Source organism: Rattus rattus, chromosome 1 (genome assembly GCF_011064425.1).
Source record: "Rattus rattus isolate New Zealand chromosome 1, Rrattus_CSIRO_v1, whole genome shotgun sequence".
NCBI classification, from domain to species: Eukaryota; Metazoa; Chordata; class Mammalia; order Rodentia; family Muridae; genus Rattus; species Rattus rattus.
In genome coordinates, this window is record NC_046154.1 from 118,988,739 (window position 1) to 119,015,346 (window position 26,608).

Sequence of the window (26,608 nt, forward strand, 5' to 3'; positions counted from 1 at the left end):
ACACTGTTGAATGGAAACAGCTCCATACAATACAGATACCAGGGTGTTTTTACACTTGAGGCACACCAATCATTTAATTCTTCCCATACCTCAGTTAAAGCATGTAAATGGAGAGACTGATAGGCATTGTATATAATAAGAAGACATAATTAACAAGCAATAAATAACAACCAATTCTTATTCTTGGAAGCTATTACTTTTCTTGGGGAGAAAAAAAAAAGTTGGATAATTTAAAAATGAAACTAATCAAACCTTAATCTGGTTTTGATTTACAAATGCTCCTAAGTAACACTGAAATCAGCTAGATATCCCTTATGTAAGTAATCCCAGAGCTCATCAGCCAACATCGAGGGAAGCTGAGCTTCCAAAACCCTCATAGGGGATGGACAAAGGAGACTGTGGCTCTCCAGCTAACATACTCAGCCACCTACAAAAGTCATTAAGCGAGAATAAATATACAGTCTGTGAATATAGCCACAGATATCAATGAATAATAGAAATATGGTATCCTACCTGAAGATGAAGACTTTAAGGTGAGTGAAGAAACACACTACACACTGCTGCCTAATGCCAACTGTTTTGGCGTGCAAAGCGACTATCTTCCTAGACGGAAACATACTGTCAAGGAGAGCTTAAACACTGACGGTGAGCAATAGCTAAAAATATTTTCAGGCTTCATTAAAAACCTACCCCTAGAAGTCTAAGTTTGCGACAAATATACCTTAAGATAACCTACTTTTCTAGTTTCGTACCACAATAGAACACACAGTAGGACTTTGTTTCACACCTTCATATAAATCAAAATTCATAAAATGTGGAATTCCTTAAGATAATTATTTTTCTTTTAATTATATATCTGTGTGTGGGTATATGCATGTACCCAGGGAGACTATCAGATGCCCTTAATGCTGGAGGACAAGTGGTTGTGAGCTGCCCAAAAATAAGTGTATATGAAGTCAGTTCTCTCACGAGAATATTGGCCATTTCTGCTTAAGGGCCATTTCTGGTAGCCCTATGAATTAATTTTGGTTGCTCTCGAGTCAAAAAATGAATAAAAGTCTAACTATATTTATAATAAATCAATACTTCTAATTATCTATATATGAAGTAATCTTTCAATACTTCTCCAAAAGTATTTATTCATTCCCCTGCCAATTCTTTTGCTCATTTTTAACATTCACATAGCCAAGGATATTATATGTGTTGCTACTATATGTAAACACTGATAAATATTATAATACATAAGAGATCAAAACTAATCAAAGGTAGAGAAACAGGTCACAAGAACAGGATCACTACCTTAGACTAAGGAACATTTGAAACAACTCTATAAAATGTACACTAGTTAGGACAGTTAAAGTTAATTAGCAGAAATGAAAAAACATAAATCAGAAAAGTTACCACACATCAGAGAAGTTTACCAGGCTTCTTCCTGCTACTAGAGCTGCTTGTAGAAGCCCTCCAAAACTGAAAACAAATTCCAGAAAGACCAACAGAATAAAAAATGTTAAATAGCAAGCCAGAACTAAAAATAACTAGCAAGGTGAATGCTGAACTTTCCTGGAAGCAAATACATAAAATCCATAAAAGCATATATCACTATATATTTCACATTAGTAGATATTCAAAGAACAGAAAAATGTATCATGGAACAAAAAAGAAAACCAAGCAATTGAAACAAAGATCAATACAAAACAGTGATGGATAGAGTCACCAGTCACCAAGGTTATGAACAATGATTAAGCACATACTCCACATATTTAAGATGGGTCAACTCTGTCTCAACTGAAAGCAAACCTAGGAAACGTAAAGACAGAACAAAAACTCTCTGCACCAGGAAAGGCTACTTTGCATGTCTGGCATGAAACTCCCATTGGAAATAATAAAACAATGATGATTTAGCTTACTGCTAACACCTAATGAAAAGAAGACAAAGTTGACAGTTAACAACTAGCAGGTGATAACAACTAGACTATGATGCCAGAAAATGGCATTTTCATTAAATACAAAAGTAAGACAGGACTCTTCTGGTTAGAGTAAAGTGACAAAAGTCAACCCTTTATAATCATGTCTGAACACAGAAATAAAGGCTCTGCAATCACATACCAGAGGCAGCATCTTTGTCTTCATGCTATTAAGCCCAGTTTAATTACTGAAAACCCTCCCAACCTTCCTTCCTGTGGCTCATGTAATTGCTTTGCTACTTAACAGCATCCAATCCGAACAAAGCCCCATGCCTTTACATCTTACACAAATCAGCAAGTGAACGTGCATTTACTCAATGTTTGGGTAAAGTAATGAACTTATTTGACCAAAAACATATTCCAGATGATCTCTATTTACTAGGCACTATGACAAACACAGATAAACACTTAATATGCATCATGGCATTTAAACTGTACAAGAACTAGTAAGATAAAGAACTGTCAAGTAAAAAACATTATTAGCTGAGTTTAAAACCCTAGGTTGAACACAAAGTCAAGACTCTAAATACTACATTGCACTAAAATTGTTACAAGGAGAAGCAACTGGCCTATAAAAAACACTTCTGTTCAAATTCCTTCACAAGACACCTGTACCACTCCACTAAATCAGCAATCCACTAAATGCCAAAAGGAAGCAGAAGTAGAAAACAGGAAAAAGTAGATCAAGAGTCCAAGAGGTCTGTTAACTTTATTTTGTGTTTATAAGTTTTCCAGACAATCCCTCACCTCAAAAAAATAATGCTCTCAGAAAAGTTTAGGTTTACTCAAATCTGATTTACCTTTAAGTATCAGCTATAACAACATTTAAAAAGTCACTTTCTTTTGGAATACCAAAGACACTATACTATGACCCTGACACAACACTTCATATTTTTATGAAACTCCAATTTCACATTAGAATTCCATATGCAAGTTTACAGAGTGGTATTCTTTTTTGTAATTAAATACATATTAAACTTACTAAAATCGCAGTTGACTTGTAACAAGGACTCCAAGTTAAATATCTGTTGCCTGATTTAAAAAATGTGAGAGTAAACTTTAGCATAATGTAAAGCACACAGCAATTACATGGATTGTGTTTCTAGCACCCTGAACTAACAACTCATTTTTGTTATAATTCACTTTGTAACGTTTATTAAAAAGTCAGCTTTTGGACATGGGAAATTTTAAAATACACAATAAAATACATCTCTATCTAAAACTTACAAAAGGATCTATAGAAGATAAATCCCAGGAACTATTTGAAAATCGGACTTCAGTATCAATGAGATATTTCTATCTTTAGGAAACTTAAGATATATGAAACATTCTAGGTTAAATTTATGTTAAACTGTATCATACAGCTGCATAGGGGGCTAGAAAATAAGAAGGATTACTGTCCTGACTAATACCCAGTCACCTAGATATAAAATAGTTATGTGGAGAGAAGAACCTCACATGAGAACATGCTGCCATCAGCAAAGTCTAAGGGCCTTGACTAATGATTGATATGATATGATAAGATATGATATGATATCGGAAGCCCAGCTTACTGGGGATGGTGCCATCCCTGGACAGGGTGGTCCTAGGTAGTATAACCTATCAGGCTGAGCAAGCAATGGGGAGCAAGTCAGAAGGCAGCATTCCTTTGTGGTTTATGCTCAGTTTCTACATCCAGGCTCCTGCCTTTGGCTTCTCCTGATGATGATCTGAAAACCCTTTTTTTCCACAAGTTACATTCTGTTTACAGTCTTTAATCCACAGTGATAGAAAGGCAAACTAAACACGAAATAAAAAAAATATATATGTAAAGCTTTTTTAGGATGCCTCATTTTTAATTCCTGATGGTCATCCCATTTCATCGCCATTATTTGCCTTCAAACTCTCTCTTCGATAAAGACCCACTTCACTACAATGTTTAGAATTACAGAACAACTGCTCAGCTTCTCTCAACAAATAACAGAAGGCGGAGAGATGGCTCAGCAGTTAAGAGCATGTTTTGCTCTTGCAGAGACATGCATTTGGTTCCCAGCATGTATGGCAGTAGCACACAATCATCCATACTTCCAATTCCATGGGATCCAATGCCTTCTTCTGACCTCTGTGGTCACCACACATGCATGTGGGACACATACATACAGGCACTCAAAACACTCATAAACATGGTTTTTTGTGTTAACCTAAAAAGAAAAAATTTACAGCATATAATAAAGATACACTGACGTCTCTTTATGAGGGGTCATGAAATATAGTTCAAGTCTTTATCTATGATGGCTCATGCTTCTAATTCCAGCACTGGAAGGCAGGCTAAGAAAAGATTGCCATGTAAGTTCTAGGTCGACCTAGCTACACATTGGCTACAGTTGAGACCCTGCCACCTGATGCTTTTGTAATCAGTAGTGGAGAAAACAGCACTATAAAACTAGACAGCATTAGAGTTAAAATATAGACTCATGCATACCTGAATAAATGAAAGAGTTCTCGACATGAATGTACTAGTGCTGTTTCAGTAACCCATTGGATGCCAAATAGTTCTACTGTATCCTCTTCAAAATTAGTTGGTAATGGATCAAGATTTAAAATTAACCTGTAATGAAAAGGACAATCATTTGAATCCAGACTATACATGACATATATACATATATACATATATACATATGTGTGTGTGTGTATATATATATATGTATATATATATATATATATGACATAAATATAATATATGTGTCTGGGGATACTTTACACCTTATGTTGTATAAAACAGGTAAAAAGTAATGTAACTCAAAAAGAAAAGCCTAAATGGATTCTAGGCGATACACAAAGTGGCCTTAAGTCATTTTATCTTTAAATGAGACGATTAGTTTTTAAAACACCAAATATTCTGTATTATGAAGAATGACAACACATAGCTATGTAATGTGTTTTAAGGCTAAAAAGGTATAATTTAAAAAATCAACAATAAAAAAATTGTTTCTTTTAATGAAATTTCCTCAAAGGGCATTACCAAAATAGTTCAAGAACAGCAATGTCATTGCAATATTCATTCGACTAGTATGCTTATGAATTCTGTATGCAGAGGCCTAGAAGTGGGAAGAACCGAAGCAATAAACACTGTCAGGTTCTACTTATAAATTACTGACAACGTATAGATAACTACTGTCCTTCAAAGGAAATACAAGTTCCAAAAGACAGGGCTGCTCTGAAACCAGTCTAAGTAAATTAAATGTCCGGCTACCCACGCCAAAGAGATTATCAATTATCCAGAAAGTCCTCTGTAACACTGAAAACGCAGCCAGAGCACGAACGCAGTCGGGAACCTTCTATATACTCAAGCTTGTATAAAACGAGGCTGGTTCAGCCCCTAAGTTTAGTCGTTAGCGATAACTAACCAACACTGTTGGGGATGGGGATCCTCAATTCCCTTTTTACCTACCGCTTAAGGGCGCCACTGGCAAGGTAGGACTCTCCAGAAAATCTTCCGTCTCTGCTGTCAAAAGCGCAAGAAAAGCAGGGGGGTTTGCACCACTCCGTCCCCAGCTCCAGCTCTAAGCTGTCAGTCAAGAAGGTGGACGCTGCTGAACTGCCATCCATTATTTACATCATGCTCGGAAATGACGCCGCGGCTCCGTGGTAAAGCTCCAAAGACAAGGTGCAAGAAGTTGAGAGGTAAGGGACCAAAATGTGCCCTCAGCACATGGGGAAAACAAAGTTAAAACAGAGAAGCTGAGAAGGCAACAGGTTCAGAAACCTCCGGGCCCCAGACACCGGAGCCGCCAGGACTTCCAACGCCGCCCTCGCTCCCTCCGGGCTGCAGTGGGTTCGGAGGCCCTCACGCACCTCAAGCTGGTTTCCTGGAGCGGGTCGGGATGGTGCACGCAGCCCCGCCGCCTCCCTCCGCCGCAGCGCGGCGTTCGGGGCGGGAGAGCGCTCGGGAAAATCGCGGGATCCGACACTGGAGATGAGGAACTCGGCGCCCGCCACAGAAAACCGGAAGCAGGCGAAATTCCCGCCACGGCGTGCCCCGCCTCCGGCGCCGCCCTCTCGCGAGTCCTCAATGCAAAGGCTAGCGCTGCCCGAGCTCTCGCGAGAGCTTGTGGGTCTGGACAGGTATAGGCATTCGGCTTCCAGGTTCTGAGTAACTTTGAGAGCTTGGGAGGTGAGACCACTTTACTAAAACGTAGCTCTGGATTGAGGCAAGAGAGGAGCGTCCGAGGACAGCCCGGATCAGCTTCCCCGCATCTGCCTCGGCCGCCCGCAGCCGATCCACCCTCTTTCTGCTCTGGAACCCACCCAGGCTTTCCTGTGGTGGGTGCCCTCTGCTCTGAAGCAGTGTCCCAGAAGAGCACAAGGGAGAAGAGAATCCGTTGTTCGGACACATTGATTAAGTCAGATTGCTTTTATGATTAAGTCAGATTCCTCAGACATAACTTATTAAAGTGTTCTTTAAAATGGACTCGAATATTATTGTCTTGAGATGGAGGCGGGATTTGAATTCAAATACCTGCTGCGATTTGAATATGTAGCTTGTCCTGCTGACATCGACCTCCTAGGGAATCTATCTTAACTCTTAGATATTTACATAAAATGCAACGTATTTTCAAAAGACATGTGAAGTAAAGGAAAAAAAATCCTACCATAATGTACGGCTACTGTAGGTAGTAGATGTATTTGTGCAGCTCAGTTGAGGTACTCTGAGACCTGATGGTTTTGTTTTGTTTTGTTTTGTTTTTGTTGTTGACTACGGAATCATATCTGTAGTTGGTGATGAGTCTAGTCTGTATCATGAGGGTCTCTTCCACCGTGATGTCAAGGGTATGTTTTCTGAGTATAAGATTGAGCATTGGCACTACAATCAGAACAGTTTCTCAGATGACCATTTTTCTTCCTCCAGTCAGCATTCCAATACACTCTTGTCTGTTGTCTTTGTTTAAATACCTGTTGTTGATTATGTGAGTTCAGTTTATGTGAGTCATGGAATGGGAAGAACAAAATAAATGACAGAGGATGGTTAAGGTCATACTTAATTAAACGGTCACTTACAAAGGTGTGTACATGGTTGCTGGATCCCAAAATGTGATGACTAAGCACCCACAGCTAATAAAGGCATTCTCATTCTTAAGCTGAAAAAGTAAGGGTAAACACGAATGACTAGGGAGGAATGAGAGCTATACCTGTAGGAGGCAGTCAACTAACTTATAGTCACAAAACAATGATTGCCTTCACTAAGGAACGTAACAACGGTTGCCCCCCCAGCCAAGTGGGGAAAAACCTGACTGGATTAAATGCTCAAACGACTTACCACATTCCATGTTTCTCTCTCATTGGGCAAAACAAACCAAAGCCCAAAGCAAGGGTGCAGTCTTATCAAGTGTATATAGTCAAGGCCTTATTTTTAATCTTAATTTTGACAAGACATAACAATGTTAAGTATGAATATATCTAGTAAATATGTTTCCATAGGTAGAAATAATATATATTTGTTAATATAGTATAGCAAATAATACTGTTACAGCAGAAATATTCAAATAATATTGTTTTATAAAGATGAGATGTTGCTATTTTGTCCAGGCTGCCCCCAATTTCCTGTTCTTCTCTCAACCTCTCAAGGAACTGAGACTACAAGCAATCATCACCCTATCCACCTAACAAGCTTAATTAGGAATTGAAATGTCTCTATAGTTGATGATAGAATAGAAATAATATTGGAATAGTACTACCTCCCAGTTGAACATAAGGATACATATGACTAAGCTAACAATAAAAACTATACAATTAAAACATGGAACATATGGAGATAGACTATATTCAACATCATGAAACAAATTTCGTGTATTTAAAAAAGGGTTGAAGGCTATCAGTGAAGTATAATGGTAGAACATTTGTATAGCATTTGTAAGTCTCTGCATTTCATTCCCAGAAGCAGAAAAGGTTGAAATCATACAAAATATATTATGTATCTACAATGAAATTAGGAGCTACTTTCATTAAAAGGGGAAGAATTCAACGACACAAACATCCATTTTGAAATATTAGAAGTTCAGTTAATTCAAACTAAAGATAACAAAAAAAGAGGGGGGGTGGCAGAACCAAAAACAAATGAAATAAATGAAACAAAAAGATTCTTCAAAGCATCAACACGGCCCCCACTCCATTCCAAATACTTAAGGAAGGAAAAAAATAATGATATTGTAATAACTTTTTCAGTAATAACTTTCTATTTCAGTAAATAGAAAGTTGAATACATTAAAACTCAAGAATCTAGCATTATGAAAATCTAACCAAAAAAAAAAAAAAATCTATCCACTATCACTCACCAATGTAGAAGTATAGCAATTGAAATCTGATTGCATAAAAATGAGACATGGTAAGAAAATCAGTTTCAATTTTATATTTAAGGTTTGTTCAAATTTTATTATTATGTGAAGTTGAATAGATCAAAAATATAAAAGGAAAAGACATTATAGCATTTGATAAAGAAATTTAAAGAAAAAAGTTCCTACCTGTGATTCTCAATAAGCTTTTTGAAAACTAACGACGCGAAAATTCGTTAATATGATATTTATGGGCAGGTGTTGCTATTGACCTTATGCCTACTGATGAAAATGAGACCTTCCCCTCTAGACTAAGAACAAGGCATATGTACATAAATATATAAATATATACATACATGTAGAAATATAGAAATTAAAAAATTTTATATAAATATTTTATAAAAATATATATTAACTTCTTATACCATTTTACTTGAGTAGCTAGTCAATACAGTATGATTTGAGAAAGAAAATTAAGGTGGATTAGAGATAAATCAGAAAGAAGCACAACTTTCTTTGATGACACAATGAGCCATATAAACTAAAAAAATTCTGGTCATTGAAACTAATAGTGGATTCATTCTGCAAGATGATAGAGTTGAATATTAATGGTCAAAAATGTTTATATGTTTACATTAAACTACAAATAAGAAAGGAACAGTTAGGTGATGGCTTTGTCAGCACATATATTGAAATTGGAATGGGTTAAAGTGAGATACAATGTCAGACACAGGTATAGCTTTAAAGATTGATCATCTCCAGAAGTTCTAGTTCTCTATGCTGAATGCTTGTTGATAACTTCTAAAAGGTCCTAAAAACTTTCTTGCAATTCCACAGGTTAAAAGCCTCTGACTTAGGCAATTAACACCTATAGCCTAAGAGCAGGGAATTAAGTAATGTAGCCTTTATTCTATCTCCACAGGAACTACACAGCTCTAACTCCCAGCCATTAGGTGAAGTCTCAGGAAGAAAAGGGATACTTTGAAAAGTGAATTTAATCTTTATTTTATTTCCAAGTTCTTTCTAAAAAGTTTCGTATGAATTTTCCCTAAGAAAAGAGGATCTGAGAAGACCCAGAAGTAAACCCATACACCTATGGACACTTCATCTATGACAAAGCCAAAGACATACAGTGGAAAAAAGACAGCATCTTCAATAAATGATGCTGGCTGACTGGTCGGTCTATATGTAGAAGATGAAAATACATCCAAATTTATCACCTTGAACAAAGCTGAAGTCCAAGTGGATCAAGGACCTCCACATAAAACCAGAAACACTGAATCTAATAGAAGAGAAAATAGCAATAACCTGGAGCTCATCAGCACAGGGGGAAATTTCCTGAACAGAATACCAATGGCTCAACAATTGATAAATGGGACCTCATGAAACTGAAAAAGCTTCTATAAGGAAAAAGACATCATAAATAGGACAAATCAACCACCTACAGAATGGGGAAAAAAACCTTCACTAACCCTGCATCCAGTAGAAGGTTAATATTCAAAATATAGAAAGAACTGGAGAAATTTATCTCCAAAAAAACCAAACAACACAATTAAAAAATGGGGTTTAGAGCTAAACAGAGAATTCACAACAGAGGATCTTGAATGGCTGAGAGGCACTTAAAGAAATGTTTGAAGCCCTTAGTTATCAGAAAAATGCAAGTCAAAATGACCATTAGATTCCACCTTACACCAAACAGAATGGCTAAGATCAAAAACTGAAGTGGCAGCACGTGTTGGTGAGGATGTGGAGAAAGAGGAACACTTCTTGGATTGCAAGCTAGTACAACCACTCTGGAATCAATCTGGTGGTTTCTCAGAAAATTGGAAATAGATATACCTGACCCAGCTATACTATTACTGGGCATATACACAAAATATGCCCCACTGTACCACAAGGACATGTGTTCCACTCTGTTCATAGCACCTGGAATGTAAATAAATAAAATAATTAAAAAATTTATGAGGCTCTCATAAGCTCAAAAAAAAAAAAAAAGGAAAGAAAGAAGAAAACGAAAAAGAAAAGGCAATTGGGTCTCTTCTCTCTTTACAGACTTATACATTTATGTACTTATACATTTTTCAGAATACATGCTCACATGGTAAAAAGTTCAACACAAATTTACACATAAATTCAAAGGTCCCAGTAACAAACCTGGATACATTCTCTAGATCACTCTAGAGAATGGATCCATTTATTGGGCTTCTATCCAGAACATTGGTTAGGGTTTGTTACAGAGGTAAATATGTACCCCTACAACAGACTACACCTGGATCATTCCTAGCAGAGATAAGGGACTTCCTCTTAGTCACATAGATGGAGCCACCTCTCCTCATCTCCCCTGGCCACCTGCAATTAAGGCAGAACTACATAAAACAAGTTTTAAGAAGTTACCGTACACTCAACATGGGGTGACATAGACAGTTAACAAGAAAAACTGTGATAATTCTTTTATAAGGGGCACACAAGATGACAGTTACATGGCTCAGAGGATAGTCACAACATTTACCTAAAACAGAAATGAACGAAATACCACCAAATTCATTCTACAACACTAGCATTACTCTGATATCAAAACCAGATAAGGAAAAAAAAAATCCTGACCAATTTTCCTGGTGAATAGTCAAAATTTTCAATATAATTCTTGCAAACCAAGGTCAAAAACAGAGTTATATTCCACAGCCTAGTTGGTTTCATTCCAGGTATGTAAGACTAATTCAACATAAGAAAGTCAATTAAGTGTAATAAAACACATCAGAGTCAGAAAGACAGAAATCATGTGATCATCTCAATCAATCCAGGAAAGTCTTTCATCCCAAAGAGGGCCTAGAGGGAGGGCTAAGCAATTAAGCACACTTGCATCTTAGGCACCTATATGATGGCTCACAGCCATCCCAGTTCTAGAAAATCTTCTTTTGATTTCCATAGGCACATGGTATGCACATAATGCACATACATATATTCAAGCAAAGCATTCTTACACACAAAATAAATCTAAAAAAGACTTTGAACACACAAAAATCTAGTAATAGAAGGGATACAAGGTGATGATGATGATGATGATGATGATGATGATAATGATAATAATATATCAAATCTATAGCCAACATTATAGTATTTGAGGAAAGTTTTAGAGCATTGTCATGAAAAGGAGGAGAATGATGCTCTCTCCATTCTTAGTTAATATGGTAATCAAAGTCTCAGAGCACTATAACAAGAGGGAGAAATAAAGGGGTACAAATGAGAAAGGGCAAATCAAATTGTTCCCACTATGAATCACATGTCAATGCTGATGTGAATGAAATGGTCTCCATAGGCTCATAGAGATGGGCATTATTAGGAGGTATCGCCTTGGTGGAGGAAGTGTGTCACTGGGAGAGGGCTTTGAGATTTCAGATGCTCCAGCTAGGCTCACTGTCACACTCTTGTCAGTTCCTTATCCAGCACTATGTCTGCTTTCCATCATGATGAACACAGAATGAACCTCTAAAACTGTAAGCCATCCCCAATTAAATGCTTTCCTTTATAAGAGTTGAAATGATCATGGTCTCTCTTTACAGCAAGAGAAATCATAACACATGATTCTATAGATTTTACCAGAAAACATGAACATGACGAATGCTTTCAAAAAAAAAAAAAAATAGGAGGGAAAGTGAACCGGTCCCACAACTCCTGGCACCCAAATCCAGTAGGGAAAAGAGCTGAACCCACAGAAGTGCTGACAATATGAGATCTCAGGGGAGACTGCCACTTCTGCTCACATTCCTGGCCCAAGAGGAAGCTGCATAGTGGTCTCTGGATACAGAAATATAGGAGAAGCCAGCAGCAGGAACCTGCTGGTTGCTGCCCTGGGCCTGGAACTGAACTGAACCAGTTCCACAGCTCCCTGCACCCAAATCCCATGTGGGAGAGAACTGGACCCTCAGAAGTGCAGACAATCCTGAGAACTCAGAGGAGATAACTACTTTCTGCACACATTCCTGATCAAAGAGGAAACAAGTTAGTGCCATCTGTGCCCTCTGGGCACAGGGACCTAGGAACAGTCAGGGGCAGGACCCTTTGGATTTCCGACTATGCCAAGAGCTGAAAACCAATCGCCAGGAGCACCTACACACCTGAGAGCAGAGGTAAGATGAACTCTTCTGCACCAAGCAAACACCCTGGAGTCTTCAGGTCACACAAACCCAGGAGCAACTCTCTGTACCCAGATCCTGCTGAAAGAAAACAGGTCTACAGGAGTGCTGACACACAGGCCTACAGGAGGGTCAACCCACTGTCAGAGACAACAAGACAGGATACATCAGAGAAAAACTGAGAGGCAAGCACAGGAAACTAAGCAACAGAAACCAAGACGACTTGATATCATGAGAGCCCAGTTCTCCCACCAAAGCAAATACTAGATATCCAAACACACTGGAAAGGCAAGATGTCGATTTAAAATCACACCTTGTGATGATGATAGAGGACTTTAAGAAAGGCATAAATAACTCCCTCAAAGAAATTCAGTTAAACACAAGTAAGCAAGTACAAACCCTTAAAGAGGAGACACAAAAGTCCCTTAAAGAATTACAGGAAAACGCGACCAAACAGGTGAAGGAATTGAACAAAACTGTCCAGGATTTAAAAATGGAACTAGAAACAATAAAGAAAGCACGAAGGGAGACAATCCTGTAGATAGAAAACCTAAGAAAGAGATCAGGAGTCATAGATGCAAGCATCACCAACAGAATACAAGAGATAGAAGAGAGAATCTCAGGAGCAGAAGATACCATAGAAAACATCGACACAACCATCAAAGATAATGTAAAATGCAAGAAGCTTCTAAGCCAAAACATCCAGGAACTCCAGGACACAATAAGAACAACAAATTTAAGGATAATAGGTATAGAAGAGAGTGAAGACTCCCACCTTAAAGGACCAGTAAATAATTTCAACAAAATTATAGAAGAAAACTTCCCTAACCTAAAGAAAGAAATGCCCATAAACATACAAGAAGCATACAGAACTCCAAATAGATTGGACCAGAAAAGAAATTTATCCTGTCACATAATAGTCAAAACATCAAATGCACAAAACAAAGAGAATATTAAAAACAGTAAGGGAAAAAGGACATATAAAGGCAGACCTATCAGAATTATACCACACTTCTCACCAGAGACTCTGAAAGACAGAAGATCCTGGACAGATGTCATACAGACCCTAAGAGAAAAAAATGCCAGCCCAGGCTACTATATCCAGCAAAACTCTCAATTAATGTAGATGGAGAAACCAAGATATTCCATGACAAAACCAAATTTACACAATGTCTTTCTACAAATTCAGGCCTACAAAGGATAATAGAAAACTCCAACACAAGGAGGGAAACTACACTCTAGAAAAAGGAAGAAAGTAATATCTTTGCAACTAAACCAAAAGAATAGAGACACAGAAACATAATATCACCATCTAACAAAAAAAAAAGGAAACAACAATCACTATTCCTTAATAATTCTTAACATCAATGGACTCAGTTCCTTAATAAAAAAACATACACTGACAGACTGGATATGTAAAGAGGACACAACATTTTACTGCATAGAGGAAACACACCTCAGAGTCAAAGACAGACACTACCTCAGAATAAAAGGCTGAAAAACAACTTTCCAAGCAAATGGTCCAAAGAAACAAGCTGGACTAGCCAATCTAATATCGAATAAAATCCTTAGTAATCAGGGAAATGCAAATCAAAACAACCCTGAGATTCCACTAGTCAGAATGGCTAAGATCAAAAATTCTGGAGACAGCAGATGCTGGTGAGGATGTGGAGAAAGAGAAACACTCCTCCACTGTTGGTGGGATTGCAGACTGGTACAACCATTCTGGAAATCAGTCTGGAGGTTCCTCAGAAAATTGGACATTGAACTACCTGAGGACCCAGCTATACCTCTCTTGGGCATATACCCAAAAGATGCCCCAACATATAGCAAAGACACATGCTCCACTGTGTTCATAGCAACCTTATTTATAATAGCCAGAAGCTGGAAAGAACCCAGATGCCCTTCAACAGAGGAATAGATATAGAAAATGTGGTACATCTACACAATGGAATATTACTCAGCTATCAAAAACGATAACTTTATGAAATTCTTAGGCAAATGGATGGAACTGGAAAATATCATCCTGAGTGAGGTAACCCAATCACAGAAAAACACACACTCATTGATAAGTGGATATTAACCCAAATGCTCGAATTACCCTAGATGCACAGAACACATGAAACTCAAGAAGGATGACCAAAATGCAGATGCTTCACTCCTTTAAAAGGGGAACAAGAGTACACTTAGGAGGGGATAGGGAGGCAAAGTTTAGAACAGAGGCTGAAGGAACACCCATTCAGAGCCTTCCCCACATGTGGCCCATATATATACAGCCACCAAACTAGATAAGATGGATGAAGCAAAGAAGTGCAAGCTGACAGGAACGGGATGTAGATCTCTCCTGAGAGACACAGCAAGAATACTGCAAATACATAGGTGAATGCCAGCAGCAAACCACTGAACTGAGAACGGGACCTCCGTTGAAGGAATCAGAGAAAGGACTGAAAGAGTTTGAAGGGGCTTGAGACCCCTTATGAACAACAATGCCAACCAACCAGAGCTTCCAGGGACTAATCCACTACCCAAAGACTATACATGGACTGACCCTGGGCTCCAACTACATAGGTAGCAGTGAATATCCTAGTAAGAGCACCAGTGGAAGGGGGAAGTCCTGGGTCCTGCCAAGACTGAACCACCAGTGAACGTGATTGTTGTGGGTACGGCAGTAATGGGGGAAGGATGGGGAGGGGAACACCCATATAGAAGGGGAGAGGGAGAGGTTAGGGGGATGTGGGCATGGAAACCAGGAAAGGGGATAACATTTGAAATGTAAATAGGAAATACCCAATTTAATAAACATCGAAAAAAAGATATAAATTGGAAAGGAAGAAGTCAAAATATCACTATCTGCAGATGATATGATAGTATACTTAAGTGATCCCAAAAGTTCTACCAGAGAACTTCTAAGCCTGATAAACAACTTGAGCAAAGTGACTGGATATAAAATTAACTCAAATGAATCAGTAGCCTTATTCTAATCAAAGGATAAATGGGCTGAGAAAGAAATTAGGGAAATGACACCCTTGACAATAGTCTCAAATAAAATAAAATACCTCGGTGTGACTCTAACCAAGCAAGTGAAAGATCTGTATGACAAGAACTTCAAGTCTCTGAAGAAGGAAATTGAAGAAGATCTCAGAAGATGGAAAGACCTCCCATACCCATGGATTGGCAGGATTAATATAGTAACAATGGCCATTTTGCCAAAAGCAATCTACAGATTCACTGCAATCCCTATCAAAATTCCAAATCAATTCCGCATAGAGTTAGAGGAGCAATTTGTAAATTCATTTGGAATAACAAAAAAAACCCAAGAAAATGAAAACTATCTTCAACAATAAAAGAACTTCAGGGGGAATCACTATCTCTGACCTCAAGCAGTATTACAGAGCAATAATGATAGAACTGAATGGTATTGGTACAGAGACAGGCAGGTAGATCAATGGAATAGAATTGAAGACCAAGAAATGTATCCACACACCTATATCCACCTGATCTTTGGCAAAGGAGCTAAAAGCATCCAATGGATAAAAGGTAGCATTTGCAACAAGTGGTGCTAGTTCAACTGGAGGTCTGCATGTAGAAAATGCAAATTAATCCATACTTATTGCCCTGTGCAAAGCTTAAGTCCAAGTGGATCAATTGACCTCCTCATCAAACCAGATACACTCAAACTAATATAAAAAAAAACAAAAAAAAAAAAAACAAAAACAAACAAAACAAACAAACAAACAAACAAAAAAGCGGGGGAAGAGTCTTGATCACGTGGGCACTGGGGAAAATTTCCTGAACAAAACACTAATGGTTTATGCTCTAAGATCAAGAATCAACAAGTGAGACCTGAGTGAGGTAACCCAGTTCCAAAAGAACACACATGGTATGCACTCACTGATAAGTGGATATTAGCCCAAAATCTCAAATCTCCCAAGATACACAGATTACATGAAACTCAAGAAGAAAGATGACCAAAGTGGGGATGCTTCACTCCTACTTAAAGGGGGAACAAAAATATTCATAGGAGGGGATATGGAGGGAAAGTTTGGAGAAGAGACCGAAGGAACAGCCATTGAGAACCTGCCCTACATGGGTACACAGCCTATATATATATATCACCAAAACTAGATAAGATTGATGAAGGTAGGAAGTGCATGCTGACAGGAGCCAGATATAGCTATCACCTGGGAGGTACAGACAGAGCATGTCAAATACAGAGGCTAGCAGCAAACCATTGAACTGAGAACAAGATTCCTGTTGGAGGAATTAGAGAAAAGATTGGAAGAGCTGAAGGTGCTTCCAACCCCATAAGAACAGCAATGCCAAACAACCAGAGCTCCCAGGAACTAAACCACTACCCAAAACCTATACATGAACTGACCCATGGCTCCAACTGCATATGTAGCAGAGGATGGCCTTGTTAGGAGAAGCCCTTGGTTCTGCCAAGGTTGGACCCTCCAGTGTAGGGGAATGTTGTGGGGGGGCAGGATGGGAGAGTGGCTTTGGAGGGGAACACCATCATAGAAGAAGGGAAGGGGGATTGGATAGGGGGCTTATGTCTGGGAAACCAGGAGAGGAAATAACATTTGAAATGTAAATTTAAAAAAATCCAATAAAAAAAGTGGTAGGAGTATACATACTTGCCAAACAAAGGCAAGCAGCATTTGTCTATACCAGTAATAACCTTGCTGAGAAAGAACTCATAGGAAGAATACCATTCACAATAGGTTAAAAAATGTCTAGGAATGGGGCCCGGAAGCAAGCTCAACAGACAAAGCTTATGTCACGGAGATGTGAAGACTAGAGTTCAGATCCCCAGAATCTAGACAAGAACTGAGCACCCACAGTATCTGCTTACAATCTTTGGACATAGAAGAGAGACTAACTAGAGTAAGTGAGATCCAGGATCAGTGTGAGATCCTGCCTCAATATACATACTAGTGAGTAATCAAGTAAGACAGACAATGCCAGTTTTCCCATCCTCATACATACACACACACATGCTCTCTCTCTCTCTCTCTCTCACACACACACACACACAAATACACACAGTGGATTAATAATAGTAACATCTAAGATATAAAATGTACAAAAGCCAAACACCTGAAACCCAACTCATACACTCAATAAATGGGTTAATGACAAGAATATAGTCTTCTCTGAGAAATATAGATGGCCAATAAGTACTTGAAAAGGTGTTCAACATCCTTAGTAACCGAGGAACTGGAAATAAAAACTGGTTTGGGATCCCATGTCATATCAGCAAAAAAATCTTCTTTGTCCAAAAAACAAATGGTGATAAATGCTCCTGAAGCTAGTTTAAAAATAAGTCTAGAGGTTTCTCAAAACAAAAAAAAAAGAAGGGGAGGAGGAGGAGGAGGAGGAGGAGGAGGAGGAGGAGGAGGAGGAGGAGGAGGAGGAGAGAGAGAGAGAGAGAGAGAGAGAGAGAGAGAGAGAGAGAGAGAGAGAGAGAGAGAGAGAGAGATCACACCACATCTGGTCATAAACATATATTATGCTTTAGACATCTGCAAACCTGTGTTCATTGCTGCTCTATTCACAATAGACAGGAAAGAAAAGCCTCCTAGATGTCCATCCACTGAAGAATGATTAATGAAAATGGGGTACATACACACAATGACATTTTATTCAGCTGCAAAGAAAAACGAAATTGGCAGGTCAATGAAACTGAAGAAAAAAAGATACTTCAGTGAAGTAACACAGGCCAAGAGGGATAAACAACATGGTCTCACTCACAAAGCAGAACCTAGCTCTGACTCCTTAGTCCTGTTTGGCATAGAACACTTGTGTAAGCCAGAATACTAGGAAGGAGACATGTGGTGTGTGGGAGGATGAGTTACTTCAAGGGGAGAGGGATAGTAGGATAGGTTAAAGGAAAAGGGAAGAAACGGTGTGCCAGAGGTTGAAAGATTTAAACAGGGAAGAACAGAAGGATTGATTAGATGAGAGTTTCAGGGGTCAGGAAGGATTAGATAAGATGACGAGTATATGGAAAGACCATATAGAAACCTACTCTTTATAGCCCTAATTAAAAATAAAAAAGAAAGATAGTAGTTACAATACATAGCTAGGTAGTCCTACTCCTAAAAGCAGTGTGTTATTGTACTGGCTGGTTTTGTGTGTCAACTTGTCACAAGCTGGAGTTATCAAAGAGAAAGGAGCCTCCCTTGAGGAAATGCTTCCATGAAATCCAACTGTAAGGCATTTACTCAATTAGAGATGAAGGAGGGAGGGACCTGCCCATTGTGAGTAGTGCTATCCCTGGGCTGGTAGTCCTGGCTTCTGTAAGAAAGCAAGCTGAGCAAGCCAGGAAGAGCAATTCAGTAAGCAGCACCTCTCCATGGCCTCTACATCAGCTCCTGCCTCCAGGGTCCTGATCTGTGTGAGTTTCAGTCTTGATTTCCATTGGTGATTAACAGCCATGTGGAAGTGTAAGCTGAATAAATACTTTCCTCACCAACTTGCTTCTTGGTCATGATGTTTCATTGCAGCCATGGAACTGACTAAGACAGTTACTAAACATGTCTAGTCCCTGGTGCAAGATAGCTTCTCAGAAGTTGGTCAGGAAGGCTCCATAGGCCCCCTAAATAGTCGGTTCTTAATTGTGCTCTGGGTTGTCCACCAGAAGTAGAGGACAGGAACCTATTGCTGAAGACACCACATACCTTGGCTATAAAATAAGAGAAAGTAACCTGGAACTGAATGGAAGCTTCCTCCCTGTTGGCTAGTTTGTAAAGTTCCAGATGCTATGAAGGCTCGTAGGTGAAATAAGACATCAGTGGTCTTACATAGCCTTGAACTTTATTAAGAAACAAAACAAAACCTACCAGGCAAGGCGTGCCCATCTGCACCACAGTGGCACTTCTTTTGGGAGTAACCAACTGCCCTCTGCTTGGATTTGAGATCCACAACACCAGAAAACATGGCTGGTGCTTGAGTCCTGTTGACAAACATTTCCTAGGGGATGGCTTAAGTGTAAAGTGGAGAATTTCTTACTGGTTAAGTAAATTGATACACAATCAAACTACCTTCTGAATCTGTTTATACCCACAAACACAAGCTGCTCTTGGGCCAGGAGATAAAGCTCAGTGGTTAAAAACCACTTGCTGCTCTTTGAGAAGATCTGAGTGTGGTTCACAGCACTTTCTTGGCTTGCCACAACTGTCTATAATTCCATTTCCAGGGTATCAGATACCAGGCACACATGTGACATACATACATACATACATACATACATACATACATACATACATACATACATACATGAAGACAAACAGTCATACACATAAAACAAACAGAATTTTAAAATTTAGTTTCTATTTTTAATACATCTTGACCATAGTTTCCCCTCCATCCACTCCTCTCAGGTCCCCTCCCACATCCATCTCCCCCAGATCCACTCTATTTGTCTTCATTAACAAAAAGCAGGCATCCCAGGGATATCCACTGGACAGGGCAAGATACAATAAGAGTAGGCATGAACCCTCCTATGAAGGCTGGGCAACCAGTAGGAGGAAAGAGGTCCCAAAAAGCAGGTGAAAGAGTCAGAGATACCCCCATTCCCACTGTTAGACGTCCCACAAAAACACCAAGCTAAACAAACACAGTGTATATGCAGAGGTAGGGCAGAGCCTTGCAGGTCCATGATTGCTGCTTCCAAGTCTGTCAGCTCATATGAGCCCTACTTAGTTGATTCTGTGAGGTGTGTCCTCCTAGTGTTCTCAACCACTCTGACTCCTACAGTTCTTCCACCCCTTTCCTCTAGGTTCCTTGAGCTCAAAGGGGAGGGATCTAATGAGATTACCAATCTGGGCTCTCTTTCCACTTAGTGATTGGCTGTGGGTCTCTGTATCTTCTGTGCAGAAGCCTATCTGATGAGAACTGGGCTAGGTACTGATCTATGAGTATAACAGAATATTATTAGGAATAATTTTATTGATTTGCTTTTCTTGTTTAAGGTTTCTGGGCTATCTGGCCTCCAGTTCCTGGTCGTTCAGGCAGTTTCTGGCATGAGCTTCCTCTTGTGACCTCAAACTAGACCAGCCATTGGTTGGACACTGCCAAGTTCTGCATCTCCTTTGCCCCAGAGTATCTTGGAGGTAGGATAGGTTGTAGGTGTTGTGGTTATGTCGGTGTCCAAGTGACACCATTGGAAGCATTGCCTGGTTACAGAAGATGACTGGTTCAGGTTCCAAATCCTCCATTACTTGGAATTCTTACCAGTGTCATCCACGTGGAATCTTGGGAGTGAGCTTCTACTGCTCTTGGGCCTGTAGAGGTGGCTCAGTGGTTAAAAGTACAAGCTGCTCTTGCAGAGGACCTGAGTTTGGTTCACAGCACTCATATGGAAGCTCACAGCTGTCTATAACTCAAGTTCCAGAAAATCTGATGCCTCCCCTGGCATCCACAGACACCAGGCCTACATATAAATATATTTATATCCTTTAATTTTCCAAAGACCTACTTTCAATGATTTATTTATTTATTTATTTTTTTTTTATTATTAACTTGAGTATTTCTTATATACATTTCGAGTGTTATTCCCTTTCCCGGTTTCCGGGCAAACATCCCCCTCCCTCCTCCCCTTCCTTAAGGGTGCTCCCCTTAACCCTCCCCCCATTGCCGCCCTCACCCCTACAGTCTAGTTCACTGGGGGTTCAGTCTTAGCCGGACCCAGGGCTTCCCCTTCCACTGGTGCTCTTACTAGGTTATTCATTGCCCTATGAGGTCAGAGTCCAGGGTCAGTCCATGTATAGTCTTTGGGTAGTGGCTTAGTCCCTGGAAGCTCTGGTTGGTTGGCATTGCTGTACATATGGGGTCTCGAGCTCCTTCAAGCTCTTTCCAGTTCTTTCTCTGATTCCTTCAACGGGGGTCCTGTTCTCAGTTCAGTGGTTTCCTGCTGGCATACGCCTCTGTATTTGCTGTATTCTGGCTGTGTCTCTCATGAGCGATCTGCATTCACATTTTGATCATCCGTCTTGAGTTTCATTTGTTCTAGGCATCTAGGGTAATTCAAGCATTTGGGCTAATAGCCACTTATCAATGAGTACATACCATGTATGTCTTTCTGTGATTGGGTTAGCTCACTCAGGATGATATTTTCCAGTTCCAACCATTTGCCTTTAATTTCATAAAGTCGTTGTTTTTGATAGCTGAGTAATATTCCATTGTGTAGATGTACCACATTTTCTGTATCCATTCCTCTGTTGAAGGGCATCTGGGTTCTTTCCAGCTTCTGGCTATTATAAATAAGGCTGCGATGAACATAGTGGAGCACGTGTCTTTTTTATATGTTGGGGCATCTTTTGGGTATATGCCCAAGAGAGGTATAGCTGGATCCTCAGGCAGTTCAATGTCCAATTTTCTGAGAAACCTCCAGACTGATTTCCAGAATGGTTGTACCAGTCTGCAATCCCACCAACAATGGAGGAGTGTTCCCTTTCTCCACATCCTCGTCAGCATTTGCTTTCACCTGAGTTTTTGATCTTAGCCATTCTCACTGGTGTGAGGTGAAATCTCAGTGTTGTTTTGATTTGCATTTCCCTTATGACTAAAGATGTTGAACATTTCTTTAGGTGTTTCTCAGCCATTCGGCATTCCTCAGCTGTGAATTCTTTGTTTAGCTCTGAACCCCATTTTTTAATAGGGTTATTTGTCTCCCTGCGGTCTAACTTCTTGAGTTCTTTGTATATTTTGGATATAAGCCCTCTATCTGTTGTAGGATTGGTAAAGATCTTTTCCCAATCTGTTGGTTGCCGTTTTGTCCTAACCACAGTGTCCTTTGCCTTACAGAAGCTTTGCAGTTTTATGAGATCCCATTTGTCGATTCTTGATCGTAGAGCATAAGCCATTGGTGTTTTGTTCAGGAAATTTTTTCCAGTGCCCATGTGTTCCAAATGCTTCCCTAATTTTTCTTCTATTAGTTTGAGTGTATCTGGTTTGATGTGGAGGTCCTTTATCCACTTGGACTTAAGCTTTGTACAGGGTGATAAGCATGAATCGATCTGCATTCTTCTACATGTTGACCTCCAGTTGAACCAGCACCATTTACTGAAAATGCTATCTTTTTTCCATTGGATGGATTTAGCTCCTTTGTCAAAAATCAAGTGACCATAGGTGTGTGGGTTCATTTCTGGGTCTTCAATTCTGTTCCATTGGTCTATCTGTCTGTCTCTGTACCAATACCATGCAGTTTTTTATCACTATTGCTCTGTAATATTGCTTGAGTTCTGGGATAGTGATTCCCCCTGAAGTCCTTTTATTGTTGAGGATAGTTTTAGCTATCCTGGGTTTTTTGTTATTCCAGATGAATTTGCAAATTGTTCTGTCTAACTCTTTGAAGAATTGGATTGGTATTTTGATGGGGATTGCATTGAATCTGTAGATCGCTTTTGGTAGAATGGCCATTTTACTATATTAATCCTGCCAATCCATGAGCATGGGAGATCTTTCCATCTTCTGAGATCTTCTTCAATTTCTTTCTTCAGAGTCTTGAAGTTCTTATTGTACAGATCTTTCCCTTGCTTGGTTAAAGTCACACCGAGGTACTTTATATTATTTGGATCTATTATGAAGGGTGTCATTTCCCTAATTTCTTTCTCGGCCTGTTTCTCTTTTGTGTAGAGGAAGGCTACTGATTTATTTGAGTTAATTTTATACCCAGCCACTTTGCTGAAGTTGTTTATCAGCTTTAGTAGTTCTCTGGTGGAACTTTTGGGATCACTTAAATATACTATCATATCATCTGCAAATAGTGATATTTTGACTTCTTCTTTTCCTGATCTGTATCCCTTGACCTCCTTTTTGTTGTCTGATTGCTCTGGCTAGAACTTCAAGAACTATATTGAATAAGTAGGGAGAGAGTGGGCAGCCTTGTCTAGTCCCTGATTTTAGTGGGATTGCTTCAAGTTTCTTCCATTTAGTTTAATGTTAGCCACTGGTTTGCTGTATATGGCTTTTACTATGTTTAGGTATGGGCCTTGAATTCCTATTCTTTCCAAGACTTTTTATCATGAAGGGGTGTTGAATTTTGTCAAATGCTTTCTCAGCATCTAATGAAATGATCATGTGGTTTTGTTCTTTCAGTTTGTTTATATAATGGATCACGTTGATGGTTTTCCAGATATTAAACCATCCCTGCATGCCTGGGATGAAGCCTACTTGATCATGGTGGATGATTGTTTTGATGTGCTCTTGGATTCGGTTTGCCAGAATTTTATTGAGTATTTTTGCATCGATATTCATAAGGGAAATTGGTCTGAAGTTCTCTTTCTTTGTTGGGTCTTTGTGTGGTTTAGGTATAAGAGTAATTGTGGTTTCATAGAAGGAATTCGGTAGTGCTCCATCTGTTTCAATTTTGTGGAATAGTTTGATAATATTGGGTAATGCAGGTCTTCTATGAAGGTCTGATAGAATTCTGCACTAAACCCGCCTGGACCTGGGCTCTTTTTTGGTTGGGGTTTAGACTGTTCTTTAATGACTGTCTAGAAATTGTCCATTTCCTGCAGATTTTCAAGTTTTGTTGAATATAGGCTTTTATAGTAAGATCTGATGATTTTTTGAATTTCCTCTGAATCTGTAGTTATGTCTCCCTTTTCATTTCTGATTTTGTTAATTTGGACACACTCTCTGTGTCCTCTCGTTAGTCTGGCTAGGGGTTTATCTATCTTGTTGATTTTCTCAAAGAACCAACTTTTGGTTCTGTTGATTCTTTCTATGGTCCTTTTTGTTTCTACTTGGTTGATTTCGCTCTGAGTTTGATTATTTCCTGCCTTCTACTCCTCCTGGGTGTATTTGCTTCTTTTTTGTTCTAGAGCTTTTAGGTGTGCTGTCAAGCTGCTGACATATGCTCTTTCCTGTTTCTTTCTGCAGGCACTCAGCGCTTATGAGTTTTCCTCTTAGCACAGCTTTCATTGTGTCCCATAAGTTTGGGTATGTTGTACCTTCATTTTCATTAAATTCTAAAAAAGTTTTTAAGTTCTTTTCTTTATTTATTCCTTGACCAGGTTATCATTGAGTAGAGCATTGTTCAATTTCCATGTATATGTGGGCATTCTTCCCTTTTGTTATTGAAGACCAGTTTTAGGCCGTGGTGGTCTGATAGCATGCATGGGATTATTTCTATCTTTCTGTACCTGTTGAGGCCCGTTTTTTGACCAATTATATGGTCAATTTTGGAGAAAGTGCCATGAGGAGCTGAGAAGAAGGTATATCCTTTTACTTTAGGATAGAATGTTCTATAAATATCTGTTAAGTCCATTTGGCTCATGACTTCTCTTAGTCTGTCTACATCTCTGTTTAATTTCTGTTTCCATGATCTGTCCATTGATGAGAGTGGGGTGTTGAAATCTCCCACTATTATTGTGTGAGGTGCAATGTGTGTTTTGAGCTTTAGTAAGGTTTCTTTTACGTATGTAGGTGCCCTTGTATTTGGGGCATAGATATTTAGGATTGAGAGTTCATCTTGGTGGATTTTTCCTTTGATGAATATGAAGTGTCCTTCCTTATCTTTTTTGATGACTTTTAGTTGAAAATTGATTTTATCTGATATTAGAATGGCTACTCCAGCTTGCTTCTTCTGACCATTTGCTTGGAAAGTTGTTTTCCAGCCTTTCACTCTGAGGTAGTGTCTGTCTTTGTCTCTGAGGTGTGTTTCCTGTAGGCAGCAGAATGCAGGGTCCTCGTTGCATATCCAGTTTGTTAATCTATGTCTTTTTATTGGGGAGTTGAGGCCATTGATGTTGAGAGATATTAAGGAATAGTGATTATTGCTTCCTGTTATATTCATATTTGGATGTGAGGTTATGTTTGTGTGCTATTCTTCTCTTTGTTTTGTTGGCAAGATATTAGTTTCTTGCTTCTTCTAGGGTATAGCTTGCCTTATGTTGGGCTTTACCATTTATTATCCTTTGTAGTGCTGGATTTGTAGAAAGATATTGTGTAAATTTGGTTTTGTCATGGAATATCTTGGTTTCTCCATCTATGTTGATTGAGAGTTTTGCAGGATACAGTAACCTGGGCTGGCATTTGTGTTCTCTTAGGGTCTGTATGACATCAGTCCAGGATCTTCTGGACTTCATAGTTTCTGGCGAAAAGTCTGGTGTGATTCTGATAGGTCTGCCTTTATATGTTACTTGACCTTTTTCCCTTACTGCTTTTAATATTCTTTCTTTATTTTGTGCGTTTGGTGTTTTGACTATTATGTGACGGAGGTGTTTTTTTTCTGGTCCAATCTATTTGGAGTTCTGTAGGCTTTTGTATGTTTATGGGTATTCTTTTTTTTTAGGTTAGGAAGTTTTCTTCTATGATTTTGTTGAAGATATTTACTGGTCCTTTGAGCTGGGAGTCTTCACTCTCTTCTATACCTATTATCCTTAGGTTTGATCTTCTCATTGAGTCCTGGATTTCCTGTATGTTTTGGACCAGTAGCTTTTTCTGCTTTACATTATCTTTGACAGTTGAGTCAATGATTTCTATGGAATCTTCTGCTCCTGAGATTCTCTCTTCCATCTCTTGTATTCTGTTGGTGAAGCTTGTATCTACAGCTCCTTGTCTCTTCTTTTGGTTTTCTATATCCAGGGTTGTTTCCATGTGTTCTTTCTTGATTGCTTTATTTCCATTTTTAATTCCTTCAACTGTTTGATTGTGTTTTCCTGGAATTCTTTCAGGGATTTTTGTGTCTCCTCTCTATGGGCTTCTACTTGTTTATTTATGTTTTCCTGGAATTCTTTCAGGGATTTTTGTGTCTCTTCTCTATGGGCTTCTACTTGTTTATTTATGTTTTCCTGGAATTCTTTCAGGCATTTTTGCGATTCCTCTCTGTAGGCTTCTACTTGTTCTCTCAGGGAGTTCTTCACGTCTTTCTTGAAGTCCTCCAGCATCATGGTCAAATATGATTTTGAAACTAGATCTTGCTTTTCTGGTGTGTTTGGATATTCCATGTTTGTTTTGATGGGTGAATTGGGCTCCGATGGTGCCATGTAGTCTTGGTTTCTGTTGCTTGGGTTCCTGCGCTTGCCTCTCGCCATCAGATTATCTCTAGTGTTACTTTGTTCTGCTATTTCTGACAGTGGCTAAACTGTCCGATAAGCCTGTGTGTCAGGAGTGCTGTAGGCCTGTTTTCCTGTCTTTCAGCCAGTTATGGGGACAGAGTGTTCTGCTTTCGGGCGCGTAGTTTTTCTTCTCT

The 26,608-nt window shown here is 39.1% G+C and overlaps 1 pseudogene; it reads right to left on the reverse strand.

The window, feature by feature from the left end:
* Nucleotides 1-246: 246 nt before the first annotated feature.
* LOC116902806 lies at nt 247-5,587 on the reverse strand (annotated as a pseudogene).
* Nucleotides 5,588-26,608: the final 21,021 nt, after the last annotated feature.